This window comes from Triturus cristatus, chromosome 3_2 (assembly GCF_964204655.1).
Source record: "Triturus cristatus chromosome 3_2, aTriCri1.1, whole genome shotgun sequence".
In the NCBI taxonomy this organism is placed as follows: Eukaryota; Metazoa; Chordata; class Amphibia; order Caudata; family Salamandridae; genus Triturus; species Triturus cristatus.
The window spans coordinates 517,376,896-517,401,637 of NC_140584.1; the positions used below are offsets into that span (position 1 = coordinate 517,376,896).

At 41.9% G+C, this 24,742-nt stretch overlaps 1 protein-coding gene across 5 annotated transcripts in view; it reads left to right on the forward strand.

Moving 5' to 3' along the window:
• Nucleotides 1-1,385: 1,385 nt before the first annotated feature.
• BMAL1 (basic helix-loop-helix ARNT like 1) overlaps nucleotides 1,386-24,742 on the forward strand; it is a 503,136-nt gene continuing 479,779 nt past the window's right edge. For 2 of the 5 annotated variants that reach the window (XM_085648204.1, XM_085648205.1), the window contains exon 1: nucleotides 1,414-1,534. The gene's annotated coding sequence lies outside the window, so the exon portion shown is untranslated. Of the gene's footprint in view, nucleotides 1,945-24,742 lie in introns of all 5 variants that reach the window. The other 3 variants (XM_085648206.1, XM_085648207.1, XM_085648208.1) reach the window with 3 other exon arrangements.

Sequence of the window (24,742 nt, forward strand, 5' to 3'; positions counted from 1 at the left end):
TGGCCTCCTATGGCTGTGACGTGTGTGTATCCCCGCTTTCACAGTGCACAAGGAGCTTGACATGTCTGATCATACTGCAGTTGCACCTTTAGTACGATGGATGAGAATTTGGTCCTCCCCAGTCCCCACCCTGAATCAACTTTTTATAGTGGACTGCATGGCTCTGGAGCTGGTTCTGCGTATTCCTTGGCTAGGGTACATAGCGGAGCAGATGAGAGGTCTAAGCTGCCCCGATCTGTACACAAACCCCAGACTGTTACAGCCTACTGACATCAGGAGGATTACATCCCAGTTTCTGGCCAGGCGATAGGAGGAGAGGAGGGTGTGGAAATTGTTAAGCCCACAGTGAGAACTTACATCACACTTAGTTCATGCCCACAGGCGCTCCCCTAACCTGTCTCGTGTCAGTAACGTCCATCCTTGTTTCCTATTAACCAGACTCAAACTGAATCTTATCCATTGGCTACTAACCTTTCCAAAAGGCTTCTTGAAGCCTGGGGACTCAAGGCCATGTCCCTGTGACGATTTTTCCGATCAGGACACTTTGCACTTTACTCTTTTTTGTGAATTGTATGTCCCTCTGTGTAAAAAATACATTCTTCCGCTTCTGACCCCATGTCAATTTGTCCAAGTAAGACCAGCATTACTATACCTGCAGATACTCTCCTAGAGGAATTTGTACCCTCCCTGATGAAATGCACAAGAATAGTATCTCTTTTTAATAATGAGCCATATATCTATTTTACCCTCTTCTTAAACATGGTTTTAGGGAAATGTATATGTGTAAAATGTATTCACTGTGTATTTATGGTGCTCTATTGTCTTGCTCTAATAATTGCTCCTGGTGCTCTATTGTCTTGCTCTTATAATTGCTTCTGGTGTATTTATGGTGTGATTTATGGCTTTTATTAGCCGAATAAAGAATATTTGACTGACTGACTGCCCTATAGTGTGGAAAAAAGGAAACTTCAAAGCTGTGAAACCGACTTTGGCCACAGACTCTAACTCAGAAGGTTGTGTAACTGGTATAAGAGCTTGCTTCCAGGACGTCGCAATCTGATCACTGCAGTGAGAGCATTAACCAATTGCTGAGATACAATTTCTGAATCTGCAGGTAACGTGCTTCTCAGCAGCAAATATACGAACTCACGTTTCATTACAGCACAGCACCCTTAAGCAAGATGGCGGATAGGAGATTCCTTGTTGCCGCTGCGTCACGTGATAACTGCGCTTAGCCCTCACCCCTCCCGCCGGGATTCTCGGTCTACAAATAAAGGATAAAGCAGATAGTGATGCAACTGAAATGCAGGTAGCTCTTCTGCAGTTGCGGATTGGCTAGGGCAGACCAAGAGCGCACCCTGATTGGCGGACTTTTTCCCTGGGTCATCGGTGAACGTCATTGGCTGAAAAGTAGGTTAGTGGTGCGACATTTAGTGAAGGCAGAAAGTAGGTCAGGGATGGGGCTGCTGTTTACAGCCTCGCTGTGTGTTACATAGATCCAGGGAGCGAGGCGCTGTCACTGGAGCTGCTGCTGGTGAGTACCCCAGCCTTGCTAGCCTGGCACGTTTTGAAGTACTCACTGGGATGACGCCGGCTCTTTCCTGGTAGGAGAGTGAGATTTACTTTGAAAGGTGTGAAGGGTGCGGGTTTCAATTATACAAGACTGATTCAGAGATGTTGGCTTGAATGCGGATATGGGGGTTAAGCGCAGATGTAGACTCACTGCTGAGAGGTGCGACTCAGAGCTGTCAGCAAATCTCCGGGAACAGGGACTAGCCGAGTCCGAACCCGGCTCTGTCAGCTGGTGGTTACGGGATGCTGCCGCACTTCTGTGCCCTGTGTCGCACAGCTGGTGCCTTTAAGAGGCTCGCGTTGAGGGCCGAGCCTGGCCGACGCGGTGAGCGGCAGGTTGTGATCCTGTTGAAGGGGTGCGTCTCACTCCAGGTAAGGAGACATTTGGGGATCCAGCAGAGGGTTTACTTGAGCTACATCTGAGACACGGACGGGCACGAAAATCAGAGATGGCAATTTAAGACATCACCTCCCCTAATGTGGCATGCTACTAGAGGTGGTCAAGCCACTGACAGCTCGAGCCAAGTGCCTGGCTCGGTTGGAGATCCTCTTGGAACCTCAAGCCCAAGTCTAACCGGGATTTCACGGGAGGACATATGACTGCAGCTTCTACAGACCCTCCAACATGGGCAACAAGGTTCGAATCCTGGCGAATCTCCATGCCCCGAAAAAGGGTATATAAGGTTGTATATTTCTGAGTGTTGAGCGAGATTCGCCCATCTAAAAGTGGCAACAATGATGTCCTGCCCGTCACCTTGTCTCTAATCTCATCCTTCAAGAATTAAGGTGGCAGTATTAGCATTTGTTGTACGAAAGAGATACTCGTCTAGTGGCTGAATTGCACACTGTGAAACCAGTGGCATAATGCAACCTCCCCAACCTCCCTTCTGCACAATATGATCAGGGGCCCCTTGGGCTTAATGGATGCCTCTGAAGGTTTGTGGCCTCTCTGTGCAGCAGGCTGCAGGAGTCTGCATTATGCATGAACCTAGAAATCTGGAATCAATCCCATTTTTTTTTTGCTTCGCTGAATTATGTGATCCTAGGCAAATCATTTATTTCGCCGAACTCCCTCATTGTTCATTATCAAGCGCAAATTCAAATACGTAAGTTGTACATTATCACATATGAGCGTTCATTCAAATGGTGCGCCCGGGATGTGCACTGTACAACAACCTCTCTTCTAGTGAGTTAATAGCCTATCATTTTGCTCCATCCATACTAAGAATCTAGGCCACACACAGGGTCACAAGGCAACTAACTTACTTCTTACTTTACTGTTAGCATTGTCATCAGCGTGGGGGAATGTTTCTCAGCGTGTTTTAAAATACTCTCGCTTGTAATATTTCTCAATGCTGAGATATAATCTGATGTACTAAGGTGAGATGCTTCCACGTGTAAAGAAATGCACTATTTTTTAGTGCTTAAAACAATTTATTATACTCTAACTTGATGTTTATTACATACTTTACATGCCAAATATAATCAAGGCTAGGCTTTTACTCGGGCTCTTGGAGTCAGAGCCGACCCGTGGCTAGGCTCTTCCTTTTAATTTATTGTCTCGTACTCCTCTTGATGCAACAAGCAGCAAACGAGACCCGAGTGCTCAAGGTTAGAATTTTGTGGTCCAAATGAGGGCCAGGCACCATATTAAACTGCTCTTAAGGCGCAATTTGTATTGACCGGGCATTAGTGAAAAATCATTCTGAAAAAGATTTCTGAGTCGCTCGTCGATTTGAAGAGAATCAATATGGCATTTTATGTCTTTGATTAAAACATCGTTGTTTATGTAAACAAATAAAAAGTGAGGTCCGGCCCTGGATGTTTGTACCCTTTTCTTTCAGACTGCGCTTTGGGTTTGCATAAGAGCCCACTTTTACACCTTCTGGTCACCTTTTTGGATGCTAGAGCAAGATCCATTCGCCTTCTGTAAGCACCTCTGCGTGAATCTGCATCATATCCACTCTTATTCGTTTGCTCACTGACTATCTGACCGTGCAGGAGGATGATCGTTCTGCAAAAGCATGACTTGGTTCTCTTTACTCATACCAGCCCTCTCAAGCCTTCAGCCACATCCCTTGCGCTCTAGTTGGCTGTATACATCATACTTGTCCCCTTCCCACGCTGCATCTACTCTTTCTCACTGCACTCCTTCCCGTGCGCTCGGTCATTGTACCTCCATACCTGCTCCCTGGCCGCCTCAGCCTCACGTCACTCCGCCCCCTTCCTAGCGCTGTTACCTTGTGTCTATCACACAAGTGAGTGACCCTTTTCATGACCCTTTCTGCTACTCGACACACGTCTCTTGTTTATCGGTTCCCCCGTTCTTGCCCTAGGTTGCTTCACGTCACACCAGCCCTACCGTCTCTTTACAATGTTCGGACGTCAGCATTCCGAGTCTCTTTGGCACCGCGCGGCTGGTTTTCATAAACCACTGCCGCGCAGCGCAGCACATTATGGACTGAATGGAGACCGCCGCTACAGCCAGATAAAGCCGCCTACGTTTTATTGTTAAGTCGGTGTTTTGTTTGAGCCTGCAGCCGATTTACTTGCGCAATATAAACTGGCACGTCTCAGTTGATTGCAGTATAGTGGCTAAACATCTGCATATTAACCCTCCATCCTGAAACCTATAAATAATCATAATTTTTGTCACTGCTCTCCTGTAAATGTAAGTTGCCGTATTTTTTCTCACTTAATTTTTTTTCTCCGTGTTGGACAAAATGTGTCAAAGCTCATATTTTCAATTCACAAAGTCTTAAATACTGAAACTGCCATAAATATTTTTGGGTGCAAATGGTACGAACTTATGTCATAGGGAGAAACAAGCGAGTTTTGTAACCTCATACATTTTTGAACATGGTCTATTTCCATTTCTGTGGGCCTGATTTGTAAATACCATTTACACTTACATATTCATTTGCACCGAATACATGGAGTGTGCAGCCATCTGGACTCGTGAAAAATGAAAATATGTCTGCCTTTTATAAATACTTTTCATAAACGCAATCATTGGTTTGGTGATAAGGAACCAGCACTTCGGTTTTTAGCTCACAGATGTGTTTTCTAAGCACATGCATGAAACAGCTGTTCTCATTAAACAGGCAGAAGGTTGAGGTTTGAGGTAGTCCATGGAACTGCATCGGGGTCTTGCCACACGCCAGAAATCCAGCGCTCTAAAACGTAGAAGAAGATATGCCGATAAGAAATACGTCTATTTACACCCCACTGCCAACTGTGTGCAGTAAACGTGATGAAAGGCCATGGCAATATTTTTGCCTTGGTTTTAGGGCGTTATACAGATCCTTTCCTCAAATTGAATTCCTCTCAATAGCACCTTAATAGGTTATACGGATGGCTACCGAAATTACATTACAGTGGAAAACTAGATTATGCCGTTAAAGCAAGCAACATTATGTGCCAATTTGCTCAGTATTATTCAAATAGAGGCAAGTAATGTAGCATAACATGGCATCCGTACTTCACGTTGACCTATCAGGGATTGTTGGTTCAACAATCAATGTTTATTGTTATCCAACATATTGATACTCATTTTATCAATCTCAGACAAATGAAACGCTCAACGGACGACCTACTAAGATTAGTACCTGTGAACATGAGGCCACTTCCAGCTCCCTGAAATGGCTGCATTGGTTCCCTGACCCACCAGACCCCACATATCTACCTATCTTCACATTTTAGCTCCCTTTGATAACAAAGGTGACATCAATGCTAAATATAATATGTAGACTTCTTAAGAAGACAACTAAACTCATTCGTCAGTCTCTATTCCAAGCGTTATCCCATAACAATCACAAGTCATAACGGTAATTGTTATGCGATAACACTTGGAATAGAGAATGACGAATGAGTTTAGTTGTCTTTCGACTACGTTTAGTTGTCTTTCTGTGACACAGAAACAGTTTTATTAGTAGCAAGTGGTTAAAACCAATATGCAGCGACATGGGCACTCGCGACTACCGGTCCGCTCTGCGCATTCTAAAATCTGATCCTAGTATCCTATTTTCATGCCGAGTGGCTACGTTTTTAGGCTGAGCCTGGCTAATTAGAATCAGAGCTACTTGAGGTGTGACCCCAATGTAGACAGTTACGACTTATCATAGGTGTATAAACCATATACTGTACTGGTCTGCCCCTTAACTCTCAAAATATTAACTTTGACATAGATAGCACTAGCATCGTAAATATTCTTATACACTGCTTACTATGATTGATTTCTCCCTTATATGTACAAAGTATCCTAGAATGAATTCTTTTTATGAAATTTGTTTAAAGCTTTTAACTAAATATGCTGCTATTAATTTTATCTCATGAGACTTTTAAACAACCCTCTGTACTACATTGGTCCTTTATTGTACAGATTTGTTTTTATTGCATAGATGCTGTTCCATGCTTTTATGATACATGCTTTCGAATAAAGCTATTTGAAAGTGAAAGTTCTATTAGTATTCGCATTTTTGAGCTTCCAGAGTAAAATAATTTGTGTAAAGCAGCCACTCACTGTGTTGCCTCAATCAGAAACACACATACATGCAAGCAGTGTTTTTTTTAATGAAAGGCATTTCTTTCGAATTCTCTGGACCCCACTGAAAACGTGTTCGAAGTTTCTGATTTACTCTGTGCTCACTCCGTATGGCCTCTATAAGCAGAAAAAAAGACATACACTATGGAGTTTTTTTGGTACATTGCATATCAATTACATACGTGTTTCTTAACGAGGCTCTTACTGATTAAAACTATAGGACTTTAAAAAGGAATACAACATGTTTGGTCTCATTCTCCTTAACTTGAATGCCATGAGGAAATGACCAGTGCTTTGAGAACAGTGGGTTGCAAACATACGTTGGCATGAATGATGAAACAAACAGTTTCAGAGAGTTTTTCCAATTGGATTGGCACTTAAGGTTGTAGTTTGTTGCAGTGAAACAAAGCTCCAGCCCATCAGTTTTCCCCCAACACATATTAAAGTGAGACAATAGTAAGGTAATCAAATTGGTTTTCCGAGGGTGTGTCCACAATGCTTGGTGTAGTTGCTTTGATTATTGTAGCCATAAAAACCTTCATGACATGGTTGGCAGCACTCTGTTGTGTATTCGAGGACTACTGTCTGGTTTGTAACCTAGTGAACTGAGCCATATTGTGAATAAGGGAAAAAACAGTCAAATCAGACTGTAAAATAATTTGATGGGAGCAAGTTTGTCGTGTGATAGGGGCGAGCAACAAGGTCTCGTTCCCATGCCCCATCTATTTAATCTGAAGCTCCGTCATTTCAGTATCAGTTTGGTTAATGCTAAACAATTTTTATGGACCTACCTATTGTACTGTATCCTTATGCAGATGACATTCGATTCCAAGACAGAACACCTACCGGTCTCCAGCAAGCTCTAGATATTTTGTTGTACCACACAGTGTGTCATTCCGTGGTTGTTATCTTCATTAATGCCCAGGTACTGTGCTTTGCAAGGCGCCCACTAATCAGAATTGGTTATATATATTTGGGTGAAACAATTAATCATAAACTGAACAGGAGCCTGAATTACCCGATGAAAAGGAGCAACACCATAAATATGCTATGTAGTTTTTATAGCAACTGCGAGTATATTTTTCTGGGGGCAATTTTCAAAACGTAAAGATTGGAACTCGTACCTCCCATAACTTATGGTGCTGTGGAATGGCTTTGTCACATCAGGCTTTGTATTATACTTGCGTGAGGTCGGAATGTGGAACCTATGACCGGATTCTACATTCCTATGACCGCGGTGGGATTTCGACAACAGGCAGTTGGAGCTGGGCTGGCAGGGAAAGAACTGCTGATGGTCGCAAGGGGAGTTCTATATATAAATAAATCTGTTCATGAACTTACCTGCTCTGTCGACTCTTCATCTGGCTACAAGTCTTTCCAGTGACGAGTTGGGAACTGCTCTCTGGCCGTTTTAAGTCGAGCCTGGGCAGCGCATGCGCTGCGCTGCGAGCCATGCTGTATTGGAGTATGGACCTGAAGCCCTGCCCACTCTTCACCCATATTTGTCATTGGCTTGTGTCATTGTCCTTTGTAAATGCTGGCCTCTGAGTCTTTAATAGGCTTCTTAGCCCCTCCTTAATACCGCCTTGTCTTCATTTGTAACCTCCCATGAGAACTGGCCCTTTTACTCTGTTGTTACACGGTACGTCTTATTTACTATTTAAGCACTAGTTTCTTGAATTGTTTCTCCTACTGCAGGCACCACATGCTTTCCTGCAACATTCAATGCGTCATGCGTGCTTTTATGGGGCTCTTTTACAAAAAAAGCAGTTTGTCAACTTGACAAACAAATGCTTTTTTGGTAAAAGCTCCCCATACCATGTTTTTCACTTTAATAGAGGCCACGGGCTTTTCTTCAGACATGGCTTGTCTAAAGAAAGGGGCGTGGCCTCCATCAACGTGAAGGCACTGCATGGGATGATTGTAAACAACAATCATTTGCAATCCAATAGGTCTCGCATTTTAGAAACTTTGACCTATTGGTATTGTACATGACATTGCATTTTATTATTGCAGGGTTGTTAAACACAAATAAAAGACATTGTCATTACAATGCCAATAGCTCAAAATCACGCAGTTGTGAGACTTATTGCATTGCAGATGCTTGTTTCAGATTTATCAGTGTCTGCTCGTTGAAGGTGATCAGAATTCAGCTCAGTTCTGCACAGTGTCAAAGTATTCATATTTGTCTTAAAAGTATCTGTGGCTAATAATAAAGTGCTCCCTGTGCTAATCTACACAGAACATGTTGCTCAAAGTCGTCTAGAGTTCAGCGGTTATGTCTTCTTTTGTATAGACTGGATCAAAATACTTAACTGCATCTCCATTTTTATGATAGTAATTCAATTCTCCATCGATTTAAGGGTGGGATTAAACATCAGTAAATCTAATTTGCATGTATGGCAGAAAATCAAATTATTGCCGGGAAACAATCATACACTTTATTCGTCACTATGAGAGAAAATGTCTTTTAAGCATGTACATTGAATAAGTAACACTGGTTCCTTCGGATTCAATTACATAACAAATGAGCACATCACTGTTTAACTCTGCTTCAGGTAATACCTAAGTTGCACGTTTTGGACATCAGTCTAAAGAATAACTTGGCAATAGATACGTCAAGCAAAGCAGAGTTTTTTTTTAAACCTAAATTATAGTTTGCAACCATACCCAGTAAAGTTGCTACAAAAGAGTGATGGTGCAGTGCTTAAAACTGATTCAAATTTGTCTGAATAAAATGGTAGTACAACACAAATGTTTAGATGCTAGAGTACAAACTTCAAGAAATGTGGGAGCCAAGTTGTTAATCAAGTAATGGTCATTTGGTTAAAGGGATTGTTGTGTTAGTTAACTTGTCCTTCCTTAGTGTTTAGGCTGTTTGTAGTAAGGTGTCCCATGCGCTCTCATGGGGGCACAGAATGTTTACATATAATGTCGTGTCCACATTCTGCTTTTGCCATTCTGGGTGTTCTGTCAAACAGTTACCTTTGGACAGAAACACTGGGAACGCGAGAGGAGCGGTCTTGGGCTCTTGTACTCTACGGAACATTTTTAATAAATTACTTGCTTCAGAACCTGGACGGTTCCCATTATCTATCACATAGCAGGGATCCTATTTGTTACAATCCAAACTTTGGGCCTGATTACAAAGTCAGACGGACTGGCACCGACAGGCCGCTGGTGGTGCCCCTCCCGACAGACAGGCTATCGGTCTGACCACTGCATTTCAATGCAGGTGGTTGGACCGCAGAGGTCTTGTGGAAAGACTGCAGCCTACAGCAGGATCTAGGATCCCGTTGTGCCGGCGGTCGGAATCGTATCCCTTACATGGAGGCGATGCCTAAGCAGGTACTGCTGTAGGGGTTACGATATCCCTCTCCGACAGTCTTTTCTGGCGGTCCAACTGCCATGAAAAGGCCATCGGAAACAGATGTTTGGGCCCCAAGCAGGGCCCCTATTACCTGTGGCCACTGTAAAGTGACCCCACACATTCATGCAGAATATTGCCTTGCACACGGTGCACAGATGTGACAAAGTGTTTTTTTCCTCTGAGGCTTGTGCCGCGGCCCTTCTCCTGGGCTGCAGTGGAAAAAAGCACTTTCCGACCGCCACCACTGCAGTCAAATAGTAATTTGACAGTCGGACCGTCGATTGCTTGTCGGGGGTCTCCTGACTGCTGCAACATCGGTCGGCGGTCCGCCCACCCGATATTGTAATCTGCCCCTTTCTTTTTTATCAATGTTCCAACCCTTAAAGCAAAAGATACCATGCTGGGTCCCCATCAGGACAGAGGAAATAGGGAATGCTGAGTCAAGCTCCACCTTCAGATGATATAGTAGCTATTTTGCAAGTGTGCACCTATCTCTTGAAGAATCCGCATGGGAGAGGATTCCTGGTTTAATGATCACTTTTAATATAAGGACTCTCATACTTAGGAACATCAAGAAACTTCAAAGGAATTGCTTGTCTCGTATGCAGCATAATATTGTTTCTCTGTCTGCTTTACAGGTTTAATGTTAACAACATATTGCTAATTCTTTTAAACCTTAAGTGCATTATGATATTTTCAAATTCGAGTTGCCTTTTAAACATCTTAAACTAATGCTTGGATTAGAATTTTAAGCGATAGCATATAATAGTAAATTCTTTAGATGACAGATAAAGTAAAATCACAGACTGTTATATGCCTGCTATCGAGTAATTATAAAAAATGTTTATTAATACTATATATAGTCTGTTAAACTGTGAGAGATTATTTAGTTTAAAAAAATCATTAGACAGTTAAACACTTACAAATCTTCCTATGCGTATTAAACCAAGAGAAACCTACGGACCACCCGGAGTACGTAAAAAAATTTGCACATCAAATAAGAAACCTTCTTTTTTCCATCCTTGTATTTATTCCATATTTAAATGGAACAGGCTTAAAAAATAAATGTCTTGATGATTTAAATATATACAATGCATGTACATTGGAACAACGCAGCCTTAGCCCACAGCCACAGTTCCTATCTCCATCGAGGAGAGTTTTCACTCTGCCTCAGCGAGAAAAAATGGGTTTAGCCCAATTCGGAATTTTAATAATACCTTTTGCACTGAGGAGTTGAGTAACCCTAAAAATTATGGGTACATGGTTTTAATCCTGTCAGAACTCTCTTAAAAAGAAGGTGGAACTCTTTAAGGCTTGGCAACTTAGTTCTCTAAGCCTGGATTCAATAGATCATTTTTCATTTAATCCCTTCTTCGATAAGAGTTGGGGTTCTTCAGTCTTAAAATCTTTTATCTTACAATATTTGGCTATGCAGTAAAGCGGTTCCTTAGATGTCCCACCTACCTTAATTTGTTCTGGCAAATCCCATTGGTGTAAAGGGTTGACACTTTGATGTAGTTGCTCTTAACTGTCTTTGCTAAAACAGTCTACTTGGGTTCATTGCTTACTGTTACAGGATTTCAAATTGTCTTCAACTCTTAAAGCTTGAACCATGGCACATAAAGGGAGTCCTAGGAAAATTTTAAGAGATTTACCTTCAGTTTTCTCCCAATTAAGCATTCAACTAAAGTATAAAATCGCAGCACCAAATCTTTGTGGTGGGACTATCGCTTTATATGCCCTAAGCACAGGATCTAAAGAAGGATCACCAAAATCCCTTTTGAATTTCTTTAGCCCTTCAATCATGGTCTGTGCCCGAGGTTTTTAAGGTGTTGAGATGCATTTTCCAATCTAATTTCTTATTAAAAGTAATTCCTAGGTATTTATAGGAAGACGTTTCTTCCACTATCCCCTTCCCAGTCGAAAAATTAAAGAGGTTACAATTTTCCCTATCACAAAGACTTTTTTGTTTTCTCCAAATTAATTGTTAAACGTTTTCCTGACACTATTTATTAAGCAGTCCCATTTGCTTCATGTCCACAATTGCTAGATCATCTATATATTGTAAACAATGGACATGCCTCCCCCATCCCAATTCTTAGGGCAAGAAGCATGTATTTTCTATAGAGTTGCGGGAAGGTCAGCAAGGTACAACATGCAAATAAGATGGGAGCTAGAATACATCCCAGTTGGAGGCCCTTCTCAATTGGGAGTTTGTGTTATAACGCTTATCTATTACAACCTCGTCCCAGTTCCCGCTGTAAAGTGGTCTCAACACCTCTAACAGGCTTCTGGATATATTCATGCCTCTTAGTTTTCCTCATAGGGTCTCCCAGTTTACTAAATTAAAGGTAGATCGGAAATCCATTAAGCAACAGAATAGATTCCCCTGTGTTTCCATTGCTTTCTGGCCCATCGCCAAGAGGCTAGAACAATTTGTTGAATGCCACTCTTTGAAAACACCTTGCTTGATAGGAACCTGTTCAATACAATCTATCCAATCCTTCGTTTATTAGTGTATTGCTTTTGCTTAGTTTTGCCCCTACATCTATTAGATTATTTAGATGGTAATTTTTGGGGTCAGAGAGACTGTTTTTCAAGATTGGCTTAAATACCGCACCTTCCCAATTTAAGGTAAATGTCCTTCAGTAGTACTTGATTGGAATACTTTGGAGATGAAACGAGACCACCAGGCTGTATTTCTCAAACTACTCACTTTTTTACATTTAGCTTGGTACACATTGCTAAAGTTTACTCCAAAACTCAAAGGACACATTATATATATTCTAATTATCATCCGTGGTTTTCAGGCAACTGCTAGAGAATATAAACAAAGCACAGAAACTGCAAAGTCTTCCTGAATAATATAAATAGTATCTGTATTGGTCCCAGGAACTGAACTATTGGAACTGTGGTGATAGTTTGATGTGATTGGTTTAAGTTATCTATTTGTTGTTTGTATAGTGCCAGTTAGCTGCCCGCTGGAAGCTTCAGTGCACCTTTTCCAGTATATAAAGGTCTAGGACAGATACAAGAGATTTTAATTTTAATATGTACGTATACACAGCCTATATTGTTTACAGACATGAATGCAGTAAACCTTGGAACTGCATCTAATGCAAGTGGAACGATTCTTGATGGAGGGCTGGAATATGGAAGGCTAGAAGCCTGACATGCAAAAATGTTTCATGCCTGTGTGCCAGTATTCGGAGAAGGGTGGAGTGTGTCAAGGTGCGACTTTAATTTGTATTTTCTGTCTGGTTTGCAAGGATGCCATAATTACCCTCCATTTAATATAATGTGTGTCAATGGCATAGAGGTTTTCTACTTTATAAAATAAAGTCATAGCTATCCTTGCTCCGATTGAAAACAGTTGTATCTGAACACAACTGTACTTTCCCCACATCACTCCATGGATATAATAACTGTGCATCCCTCTTACAAAAAAGGTACAGTGACTAAGTGTGTAGCAGACACGTCAAAGTAAATTGAGTTTTGACTTTTATAATATTGGACATAATCAATGACAAGTTCAGAGATAGCAAAGCTGTCCCTCCCACTGTTGCAATCTGTTACCTACAGTTTGCACACAATTACCTGTAGCAGACACACTAATCAAATGAGCTGCTCTATGCCAGGCATACTGACCGTGTACAAAATGTAGTTAGGATTGGAACCCAGTGTCCAACGAGATGGAGTACAGATTGGAGCTCACCACACCTTGTCCCATTAATTCTCTTTATGATTCAGTAGTATCATCTTTACTCCCAGTATAGTACTGAACACCCTCACAAATGAATGTTCAAAGTAAAAAACGCCTGTGATATCCATGACCTCATCCTACATAAGGGCACCCACTTCCTGTCAATTACTGAGTCTTGGTTAAACAATTCCACAGTCTCTGGCCAAGTCATCCTCTTTTCACTGTATAGCAACATCCTTTGTTATTAAATTCGTGTAATGGCACATGTTTATTTGAATATCAGTAGAACCAGTATTATTAATTTTTAAAGTTGTTAAGAAGAAAACTAGTGCCTACAATTTCAAAACACCAACCACGGATATCTAGACATGCGAGACCGGGGCAAAGTCGAAAGTTATGGCCGACCGCAATGAAGCGCGGGGTCAGATATAAAGAGTGGACTGGGCCCGGTCTGGGCTTACCTTCAGGCTTAGAAGAAATTTAATGTAAAAATGTCTGATTAGATAAAGCTCAGCAGGGTAAGGCTGCAGGCGCTGTCCGAGGGGGAGTAGTGGTCGGGGAGCCAATGGATAAAGTTGTGGTGAAGATTTCTACGTTAGGGCTTAGTTTTTTTGGGGGGAGTCGGAAATATCTAGCTGGACTAAGCTGCAGGCTGTAGCCAACGAAGCATCCACAAGGCCAAAATACCCCTTTTGTGAAGAGCCACTGAACAGAATTTGCTACGGAGAAGCTGCCGCGAAGTCAGGCCGCCGGCCATGCACCTTGGGCGGATCGATAAGCAGGTAGTTCCCGGTCTCCTCTAGGTTCTAGGCCCACTAGTAGCATTTTATTTTCATGTCCTCGGTATATGGTGTACCACTTTACTAGGGACTTATAAGAAAGTTAAATATGCTGATCAGGTGTAAGCCAATTTTACCATGTTTTAGGGATGAGCACAAACACTGAAGCACCGGTTAGCAGTGGTACTGTGCTCAGAGTCCTACGGCCAGCAAAAAGTAATTCAGAGAAATAGGAGGGTGAAGGCAAAAAGTTTGGGGGAGGACTACCCTAGGGCTGGCAGGTCTAACACCACATGTTGCCTTGGTCTGTGTGACCTTCTGCCATCGACCCAAGAAATGCCTTTCTACTTTCCAGTTTGATAACCTACACCTTGCACGTCATATTCTAACTGTCTCGGGCCGAGATTGTATTCTGGGTGATTGAAAACCTGTGCTTATGATCCATCAGATGCATATAGCCAGAGCATTTTGAACATGTGGACTTCCTTGACTTGGTCCAACTGGTTAATAAACCCATCTTGTGTCTCCCTTTTGATGCAAAGACATTAGAAACTATACCAACTGCCCTCTCAGCTGAATTAAATAACCTAAGTGGCAGCCAGTCAGGCTTCAGGCCCCACAAGGGCACATAGAGAATTCTACTAAATAACAGGAAAGAAAGCCCTACTTCCCAGGACAGGGCTGCCCCTATGCACTGATCTTTTTAGACCCCTCCGCTGCTTTTGATACCATTAACTTCCAGGTGATAATTAATCAACAGTCCACATTGGCTGCCATGATTGGAACAGCATTGCCATGGTTTGCTTTATTACTGCAAAACTGAGCTCAAGTCAGATTCAGTCTATTTCTCTTCAGAACATTCAACATTAAATGTAGCATTCCTCAGGGCTCAGCCTTATCGCCAGCTTAATTTAACACTTTCTTGCAACCACAGTTTCCCCCCATCTGCCATCTTAGACTCTTAGATGATAGGAAATCACATGTGGAAGATAATGAAGTCTACCTCAAGCTTTCAACTTATTCTGACAACCTATTCACCTTATCTCACTGACTTTCTCAGGTATATCTGTGGATGCAGAATAATAGATTCTGTCTTAACAGCACACAAACTGAAACTCTGCTTGAAGACCCTGCCTGTCCAACCCCATTTCCCTCTTCTGTAAATAGAGGTACTGGAAACACCCCCTCAATTCCTACTGACAAAGCACACAATGTGGTCGTGCTATATGATAGTGATCTATCCTTTTTTACAGCAGAAAGTGTGGTTGTCAAAATAGTTTACTACCATCTGCGCCTGCTAAATGGAGTTCTGGCACTATTGCGCTGCTTTCAGAAAGTTGTCCTATTCCTAGGTGTGGTCATGCCACACGTGGGTTACAGGATATGTTTATATATTGGTCTCCCTGCATACCTCTTGAAAAACAGTTTGATCTGATATTACACTACTATAACACATCTGCCTTGAAATGTGTCCTGGTGAAACAGATGTGCCAAAAAAGCAGTTACCAGAGGACTACTGGCTCCTCTAATTTAGAAATAAATCTGAGGTAACCCAAGTCACTTGATGGAAGCCCCACTGAAACTGTTGTATTAAGTAACACCAGTTCCAGAAGGACGAATCCATATAGAAAACAAGTGCTGGCAGGAGTGCTGAAATAAATAAACTGGAGCGAGGAGTGTCAGGACAACTTGTAGGAGTGAGAAGCATCAGGAAGACAGGTTGGAGTGAGGTGAGACACTGGACAGGAGTAGTTGGCGTGAAGAAAAAATTATGTAAAGCAGCACTGGGGACCTTTACTACTGGATGCAGAAGAGACAGTTGTGAAGCAACTTCTTGGAGGTTGAACACATTTTTGTAGTTCTCAGTACCTAATGCATGCATACTGAGAGTTATTAGGAACACTTCTCTTTAAAGCATACACAATGCAGATTTGTGTAGAAGAGACACTACTCCTTGTCGCTTGTGAAATACATACCTAAATAATTTCTGTGCAGATGGCATTTTTTGCTAATGCCACTATCAACCTTATGGAAAGAATTACAATATTTTAAAAAATAAAAATTTGTGGTAGAAATTGGTTTAATATTAAGGAAGGCTAATTTCAGGACCAAACATGAGAAGTAAGGTGAGTTTATGCATCCAAGTCTTTATGTTTGTAACATTCCTTACTAATGGCCTAATTATAAGTTTGACGATCCACTGTACCGCCAAACCCAATGTGGAGGTGTGGTGGCGATTGGGGACTGCCACACCAGCGGTCCGATGTCGGTATTACGACTGTGTCGGTCGGACCGCCATAGGGCTTACAAAACTTCCAGGGATCTGCTATCCCTGGCTGCGGCGCGGCTGTCTAAAGCTACAATATGCTTGGCAGTGCCACAGCGGCACTGCCACACAAATTACAAATTTCCTCACCACCAGAGTCTCATGACGGTGCTCATGCCATGAAAATGCTGGCGGTGAGGAAGGGCCTGGGAATACATGCATTGAATGCCCCCTGTGTGCATGCACTCAAGATCCTGCACGGCATGGACTGCAAAGTCCATACCGTGCAGGATCTTGCTTTGGTGCTCCTTCGGCACTGCAGTTCAAACGCTCACATATGAGCCTCTGAACAGCACCGCCGCACCTCCCTCCCACGAGACCACAAAATGACTTGTAATCTGGCGGCTGGGCGGCGGTTGACTGTGGCGGTGTGGGAGCGGGGCGCCGGCATGGTTACCCGCTCCCACACCACCAAAGTCGGTATCCGGCCCTAATTCTCTTCAATGGCTCCAACTAAATTAAACAACTTGGCCCTTACAAACTGACTAAAAACCTCAATTCTTTAAATAGGTCCCTATTGTCATCCTGATTTTCCAGATGCAGTAGATTTGGTGAATGATCGCTCCGTATTCAGTGCTCCTTCCTATGAACCTCCCCACCTCTTCATTTGAGACTGGAAAATGACCACCTCATATTTGGAATACCCTTGAAGACTCACTTCTTTACCATAGGATTTGAATAATTGAATCCTCTCCGCAGCTGTCTCTCCAGCTTGATCCGACGTCCTGCTGGTCAGGTGCCTAAGATCAGCTTTGCCTGCTCATAGGGGCTCTCAGGATCCTGTCTTTAAAGGCTCTGTCATCTGTTGGATACACATTCGAAGTTGGGCAATCTCTGCTACTTTCTGAGTGATATAACCTGAAACTAAACCCTTGCCAGAATTGAAGGCTATGACCAGCTTCCAGTTGCAAACAGTTCTCGTCAGTAAGGACATTAAAAACCATTTTGGGCCAGTGACTTGCCCCCTCCGAGCTGTCTCACAATGGAATTGGATCCTGTGCTTCTAGATAGCTCTTGTGGTTGCTGTACCAACTGTAGCTGTGTTATTAGGCTAGAAACCCATGACATTCAGTCTGCACACATTTCAGGATTGATAATTAACATATTCTGACCTGGAGTGATTCATCTGTAGCGCTCGATTTATACATTGGCCTTGCAGCAATAATAAACTGCTAATCCTTTTATCTGGTAATGGAACCGTCAACGTGCACCAGGGATGACGGTAGACTTTCCGCTTGTAGAGCGGTTAGAGGGTAAACACGAACACTTTATTTTGCATGACATTGAGCAGTACAGTAATGCCAAACAGATTCTCTTAATCCAGGTCCCTGCTCTGCACCCTGTTTATCTACTCTTCTACTCACCCCATCTTGTGCCCTGGCTTTTAATTTTCACCTGACCGATCTCTGTGAATGAGTTAAATGGAGGCCTTGTAGTATGCGATTTAGCTCCACATACAGAAAAGAATTACCATGGCAACAGGCATTCGGTAGGATCATTAGTACTAAATGCATTACTCTTCGCGAAACAAATATCACTTTTATAGCGAAGTGCTCTATCCATCTCCACGTAAAACTCACACTTGTGGCAAGTGCAGAACTCTTAAAGTAACAAAAATCAACAAACTATCCAACTGAAAGCAGCATCGTCTTTTAGCTCAATATATCACAGAATAATACTTCAACAATCCACATACTCAACATATATACTCACGCGTGCATTTACTGATTTAAAAATACGTTTATTAGCTGTGTCAGGACTTGTTTTCTTCGCTAAATCTGCAAGAGACGAATATGTCTTCAAAGCTAACGTAAATCATAAATATATTTCAGATTCCAAACCAGGGAAATGCTTGTTGTGAGATCTGAGAACCTTAAATTGCAGTGAGCGGAAACCATGAAAACAAATGGCAGTCATATCATTGTCGCTAAATTTTCTTCAAGCCAATGCTTTCCCGGGGCTGCTTCAGACTGCTTTGCGCAGGGGCTACGGAGACCTATGTAACACGTAAGTGGGGTTGGGGTGGGGAGGGCAAGAGGATGGCTTCATATGCTGAGAAGTCAACTTGTAAAAGTGCCATGTTGATGGATCACCTCGCAGTCACATGTTGCAGAACCATAAGTTTGCTGGAACAGGTCAATGTTCAGGGCTTTTCTAATTCTCAATCATTATTTTGAGGCAGAGGTTGAGTGGGAGTGTGTTTCAGTGGGAGAAGCGTTGCACCTGTAGTGTTTCACTCCCAAAATGTTTGTACCTCGTCTGGTATAGTCACTGTCTGATTTGTCTCAAGGTCTTTAGGCACCTGGAATGGATTTGCACATTTGGAGAGGTAGGAGGAGGCTGCAATGTAATTAACTGTATCCATAAGGCACCTGTTGCTCTATTGAGAACAAGCAATGTGATCTCTGTGTGATCCATGGACGGAACACCTCAACTCTAGGATGGTATAGTGCTTCATGATTCGGCCTTTTGCAGCATTGGCAATGCTTTGGCAAAAAATCCAGCACACATTGCATTAAAGTGATCGAATCTGTACAGTAGCACTTTTAAAACAAGGGAACATGTTTCAGACAGAAGCAGCAGAGTCACAATTTCAGAGGTCAAATAATAATTGGTAGAATGTGAATTTAGGGATGTTCACCTGTGGTGGTATAGTATCAATTGACTCCCAGGTTGTGGACCGTTTGAGACAGAGAATGTCGAAGTACTAAAGAGGGAGGAAAGTCATTTGAAAACACGGTAGGATATTACCCAACCTTAGAAGCAGGATCTGTACTTTTGATTCATAGAGTCAGAACCTTTTTGATTTTCTATTTTTGGACCTGTTAGGCCGTCAATATGTTCATGATCCTCAGAGTTAATGTGAATCTGACTGATATTGGCTTACATGTGTTAGTTAACATATAATGATTAAAGGATGTTTGCAAGGGGTGCCATTGTATGTGTTGAATAGGGCTGCTAACAGTCAACCCTTGTAGGAATGGTGGAAGTGGGTAGGCAAGAGTTAAATGCTTACCATGTGAGGCCTGTTGTACAGAAAGTAGACCAGGTTTTTAAAGTCTGTTTGTCTGATGCCAAATATTCTTTAGTGCTGTTCTAGGAACAGTTTGTGGTGTATTGTGCCAAAGACTGATGAAAGGCAGAGGAGGGTTTACACACAGGCTTGATCATGGTTTAAAAGCGTGGGTAATTCTTATTTATTTTTAGGCAACATCTCTATCCATCACCAGTTATCAAACCTAGATTGGGTGTGGATGAGTAGGGGATACTGCTAATACTGTTTGAGGTGGGCATAGAGCTTTTCACCCTCATCCTGGATTTGTTTTAAACTCTTTTTATTGAACATACCGCAGGTTATCAGTACATTGCAAGCGATCATTGACAACATTGCATCAACTTGTCTATCATAAACCATGTCCATCCCTCATCTTGGATTTTTGATCAGCAGAGCAGACTAAAGTTGTTATAAGAGCTATGGCTTGGCACTGCCTTCTTCAGCAACACGTTGATTGGTGCATTCTTTAGTTTCTAGGGCTCAACATCTTGTTTAAGTGACACCTTAATCAGCTTTGTATAGTAGTGAGGCCTTAGGTTTCAGTCATTAATTTAGCTCAAGTAATTGTAACTGATCTTTGAAACGATGGTGGCAGTGTTATTCAACAAATAGTTGTTTCCTCAGAGTCATCTTGGATGAAGACAACCAAATGGTTGCCAGTTCATGGAATGCTCTGAAAAGCTGTTGATGATGATGATGAGGATTGATTTATAAAGTGTACTAATACCCAAAGGTCTCGTGGCACTTTAAGAGGTAGCAACAGAATTAGGCTCAAGAGTAGCAGTTATAAGGTAAAAAGATGGGTCTTCAGTAATTTACAAAATAGAAATTGATTTAGGTTGGAAATGTAATTTGAGAGGGAGACTGTTTCAGGTGGAAGCAGTGATTATAGAAAAACCTCAATATTCAATTGAGGATTTTTCTGAATGAGGAATAGGCACTGAGAAGGACCTAAGAGTACAGGTGGGTATGAAGAAGGCGAACAAAAAGGACATGTAGATTTTAAGTTGGAGAGGGAACAGTGCCTTCCGACGGATATAGTGTCTTTAAGATGATACGTTTTGAAATAAATTGGGAGCCAGTGTAGAGATTGTAGCTTTGGATTGTTTAGTAGCTGTAAAGATCAGACTTGCAGTAGCTTTTTTGTATGAGTTTGTGAGTTGAAGATGCTGCGAGACCAATGTATAGAGAATTGCAGTAGTTCAGCCTGTTCAATATTGGGAACTAGACTAAGATCTACCTGGAAGCCAGAGGAAGGAGGGAAGTTATTTTCCTTAATACAAATTCTGAAAAAAAATATGATGTGGTGAGTTTGAAGATGTGAGCTCTGAAAAAGAGGCTGGAATCCAAGGTCTCTCCCAGATTGTGAGTTGATTCATCTGGGGTGGGAGTTGTGCGAGACGAGCTAGACCACCAGCAGAAAAAAAGTCATGTTTACCAAAAACCAGTGCTTCTGTTGTATCGCTATTCAGGCAAAGGTAATTATCCTTCAATCAGGTTGCCAAAGTTAGCAGACAGGATTTGGATTGTGTGTGCATCAACAAGGAAACCTTTGAGCCTAATCATAATTGGGTTTTGTCAGCATAGACTAAAAATGACAGTCCAATTGATGCTACATGTTTTACAAGAGCGACGACATAAAGGTAAAAAAGAGTGGGGCTAAGGGATGATCCTGGAGGCACACCACAGAAATCAGGTTTGAAGGCAGAGTGTGAGGCAGAGAGAGAACAGCTTGTGCTTGTCTGCATGTAAAGGAGCCAAGCCAATGAAGCACTGTTTAACCTCCCCGTATACCTATCTCTCTCTCATCTTTTTTAACTGATATTATGGGAAACCATGGCAAAAGCGGCAAAATGGTGAAGGTGGAGGACAATAGCACTGCTGCTCTTTTCCAGCACACACCTGATGTTGTTGTTTGTTGCCACGATCAACACTGTCTTGGTGCTAAGACCAGAATGACATATTGATATGGGAGTGGAATTCCAGGATCTTAGAAAGGGATGGCAAAAAGAAGATTAACTGGTAGTTGGATAGTTGAAGAGTTTCCAATGTGGACTTTTTCAGAAGAGGAAAAAATTGCCCATTTCCTGGAATCTGGAAATTGACCAAATGTCTGGCACTTGGAAGTGCGGGGTGGAGGAAGGAAGTTTTTACCAAATGTCAAGGAATTACATCCGAGGGAGTGCCGGTTGATATTGCAGTGAGGTGACTCTTGATGTCCTCCATAGTAATCTCTTCAAAGGAAGTCCATTTTGACAAGTTGATTAAATCGGATAGAACCCTAGGTGGGGTGGAATGTTAGGTTGGATTGATCAATTTTGCTATTTTGTTGTGGAAAAATCCTGAAAGTTTGTTACGAAATGTTTGGAAGAGTGTGTGTTGTAACAAGGACCTTAGGGTATGCAAGAGATCTAAAAATGAGAAAACCTCCTTAGAGGAATTATGTGAGTTACGAATCTGGGTGTGGTAGTAGTGTGAACTGGAGTGTGTGACTAGTTCTAATTTGTATTCTTCTCTGGCAAACGTACAGTTTAAGAGACTCTCCAGATTCCTGCAATGCTTTTTTGCTGTGTGGAGGCCTTCATTGTATCATGGGGCCCAAGGCATGCTTCTGTGAGACCTTGTTAGCTGAAGAGAGGCAGTAAGCTCAAGGATATTATTAATTCATAGATTAAATTGGTCTGTCACTGTTGCCAGAAAGGGATGATCTGGTTGATTTGAAGGCAGAGTGTGAACCTTATGTTTGGCTCAGTTAGAAGTCAAAGTAGATACATGAGGACAGGGAAAATGTGTCCTCATTGGAGGTGTAGTCATAGGAAAACAGACCCTTGTGGTCAGTCCATGAAAATTCAGATGCCTCTACTAGTGAGACCAGATCTTCTTGGACAAACACGTTATCAAGGCTATGACCTCTTTTTTGTGAATGTGTTATTAAAAGGCGGCTTGTGACAAGTGTACTGAATTGCATATATCAATAAGTTCTTTATTCTGATTATTGTTAGGATTATCAAGGTGTAGGTTAAAGTCGCCTAGAAGCATTAAACTAGTGGAGTGGACAAAATGGACCAACACAAATTCTTGAAGTGAGTAAAGTGAGTTTTTAATAATACTGCTTGAAGGGTGGTGTACCAACAAAACTCACACGGTCAATTGATGATTAAGCAATTGTCAAGGCTAGGGATTCGGAATACCGGTGAGGAGTGATTTCCCAATTAGCCATCTGGAGAAAGGATTTAAACAAAAAGGTGATTCCGCCTCCTGATTTAGAAGATCGAGTAGTTTGATAAATGGAATTATCTGAAAATCAAGCTAGGGCAATGTCAGGGGAGAACTGTTCTTTTAACCATGTTTCTCCATCTGCAATTAAATCAGAGTTGTAGTCAATAAGATGCTCCTTGAAATCTATTGTATCCGTAAAAAGGGATCAGCAAACCAAGTAAGTTGCCGTAGGCCTCCACATGACGTCAGTAATGGAAGACGAGCAATAAACTGGAAGTGGGGGAAAAAACTTTCTCCGCTGTTGTGCAGACCGGAGAGTAAAGTGCAAATGCTAAATCAGATCAACAAGTAGCCTCTAACCTAAAAACCTTCCAGCATCTGCCAAGTATTTTAAAATCGTTATCCAATGATAGAAACAGGTAGAAACAGTGGTCCAAGTTGTTGTCTTCAGATCTGCAATTTTTGGATGGGTACTTGTGTTAGGGGAAGAATGTTTGAACTCTCTGATAGTTGCAACTTGCTATGCAGACTGCAATGAGATTAGACTTCTTCCACTATCTTTCCAAGGCTCTGCTTGGTTTACCAGACTGGGTAGTGCTTCAAAGAGCCCTCAATTATATTCTGATTTTGCACATTACACTGTTTTGATCTAGATGGCATTATTTCCATTAAGGCAGGCGTTTAATATGTGTGATTGAGTGCAAGCACCCATGTGGCTGATATCTGCAGCAGATTGGAGAATTGTTTTCCACGTTATTGCTCGTATTTCTGGACCATATTCTAGCAGGTCTGCAGGCTTATGGTTAAGAGGAGCAACTTAAGATTTACCACAGGACTGAACCAGGAAAGTGGTAGGTGGTATGATGTGACTAGATTTAGATTCTGGAAAAAAAGTTTGCAGCGATATTTGTCTTATGGGTAGAGTTACATTTTTTTTATTTAGAAGTAGACTAGGCTATCAGAATTAACAATTACTATTGGATAGCACAAATTGAAGGGGTCATACACCCAGGTGCTCAACTAAGACGAGCGAGCACTTCAACTTATTCATGTCTGTGTGTGTGTGTTGGTTCAAATATAGAATCTCTGTATACGGTGCTGATAGAACCATTCTTTGTGAGTGGTATGCTCCCGGTCAGTCAAAGGTGAGCTATGGTCTATAGATGCACTTAATAAATAGGCACTTAAAAACATGAGATGCGGCTCCTCATGTCCTTTGCATCTGATTTTGCATTGAGGAGTATGCATTGAATTGAATGTGGTTGGGGCGAGAGAAGTTGTGGAGGAGGATCTAGTTGGGCGTGGAGGAAGTAGTGTGGCCATTGTGGTGTATTTGTGGGTGCACACAGGACAGTCAGTGGTTATTGCGCAGTATCCTGTGTGTTTGCTGTCATTTATCCCTGACCTTCCAGGGACATCAATAATATTTTAATCCAATTTCGGAATCCAAATTTCTATCTTGGGGTACTTGATCGAGTATAGGGAGGGCAGTTGTATATTGAAGGGTTTCCCTGGGGCTATGGTGAAATAAGCCTAGGTGTAGCATGAAATAATAATAGCACCTTGTACAACCTGTGGCCAGCGAGTGCTACTGCTCCAGGAAAGAATATAAACTTTTTGTACATTTAAATGAAACAGGAAATAATTATGCTACAGAAAAAATCCTCAAAACCTTCCCTCCCTTTGTGGGACTTGGATACAACAGCAAACATTTTAATAGTGTTTACTTGCTATGCGCTAAATATAGTTGTTTGTATAGAAAATGTTATCCTATCAGCTTTGGTTTGGTGACCTTTTGCAGACTTGGAAATCTTCAAGTTTACTATTTTGTTTGAAAAAAAACAAGGTGTTAATGGAACAGAGGTGCCTGGCAAATAAAAAAACAAGCGTATAGAGTAACAATATTGCAGTGATGTTTGTGATTTTGTATTTTAGTTGTCTTCGAGCTTACCGAAAACCGAAGGAGTCATTCTAGTCCTGGACCCTTGATTTACCTCCATAAAAATTTAATTGTCCAGAGATTTTAATTTTAGATTTGTGTTGACATTCACCTCGCTGTTCAGATCAGCTACTCGACCGAAAACTTCATCTTGGAAGAAACTAGCTGTATATAAGATGTTTGTCCTTTGAGACTCACATGTTATGTTATGCAGCACTTATAGCGCGCACGGATAC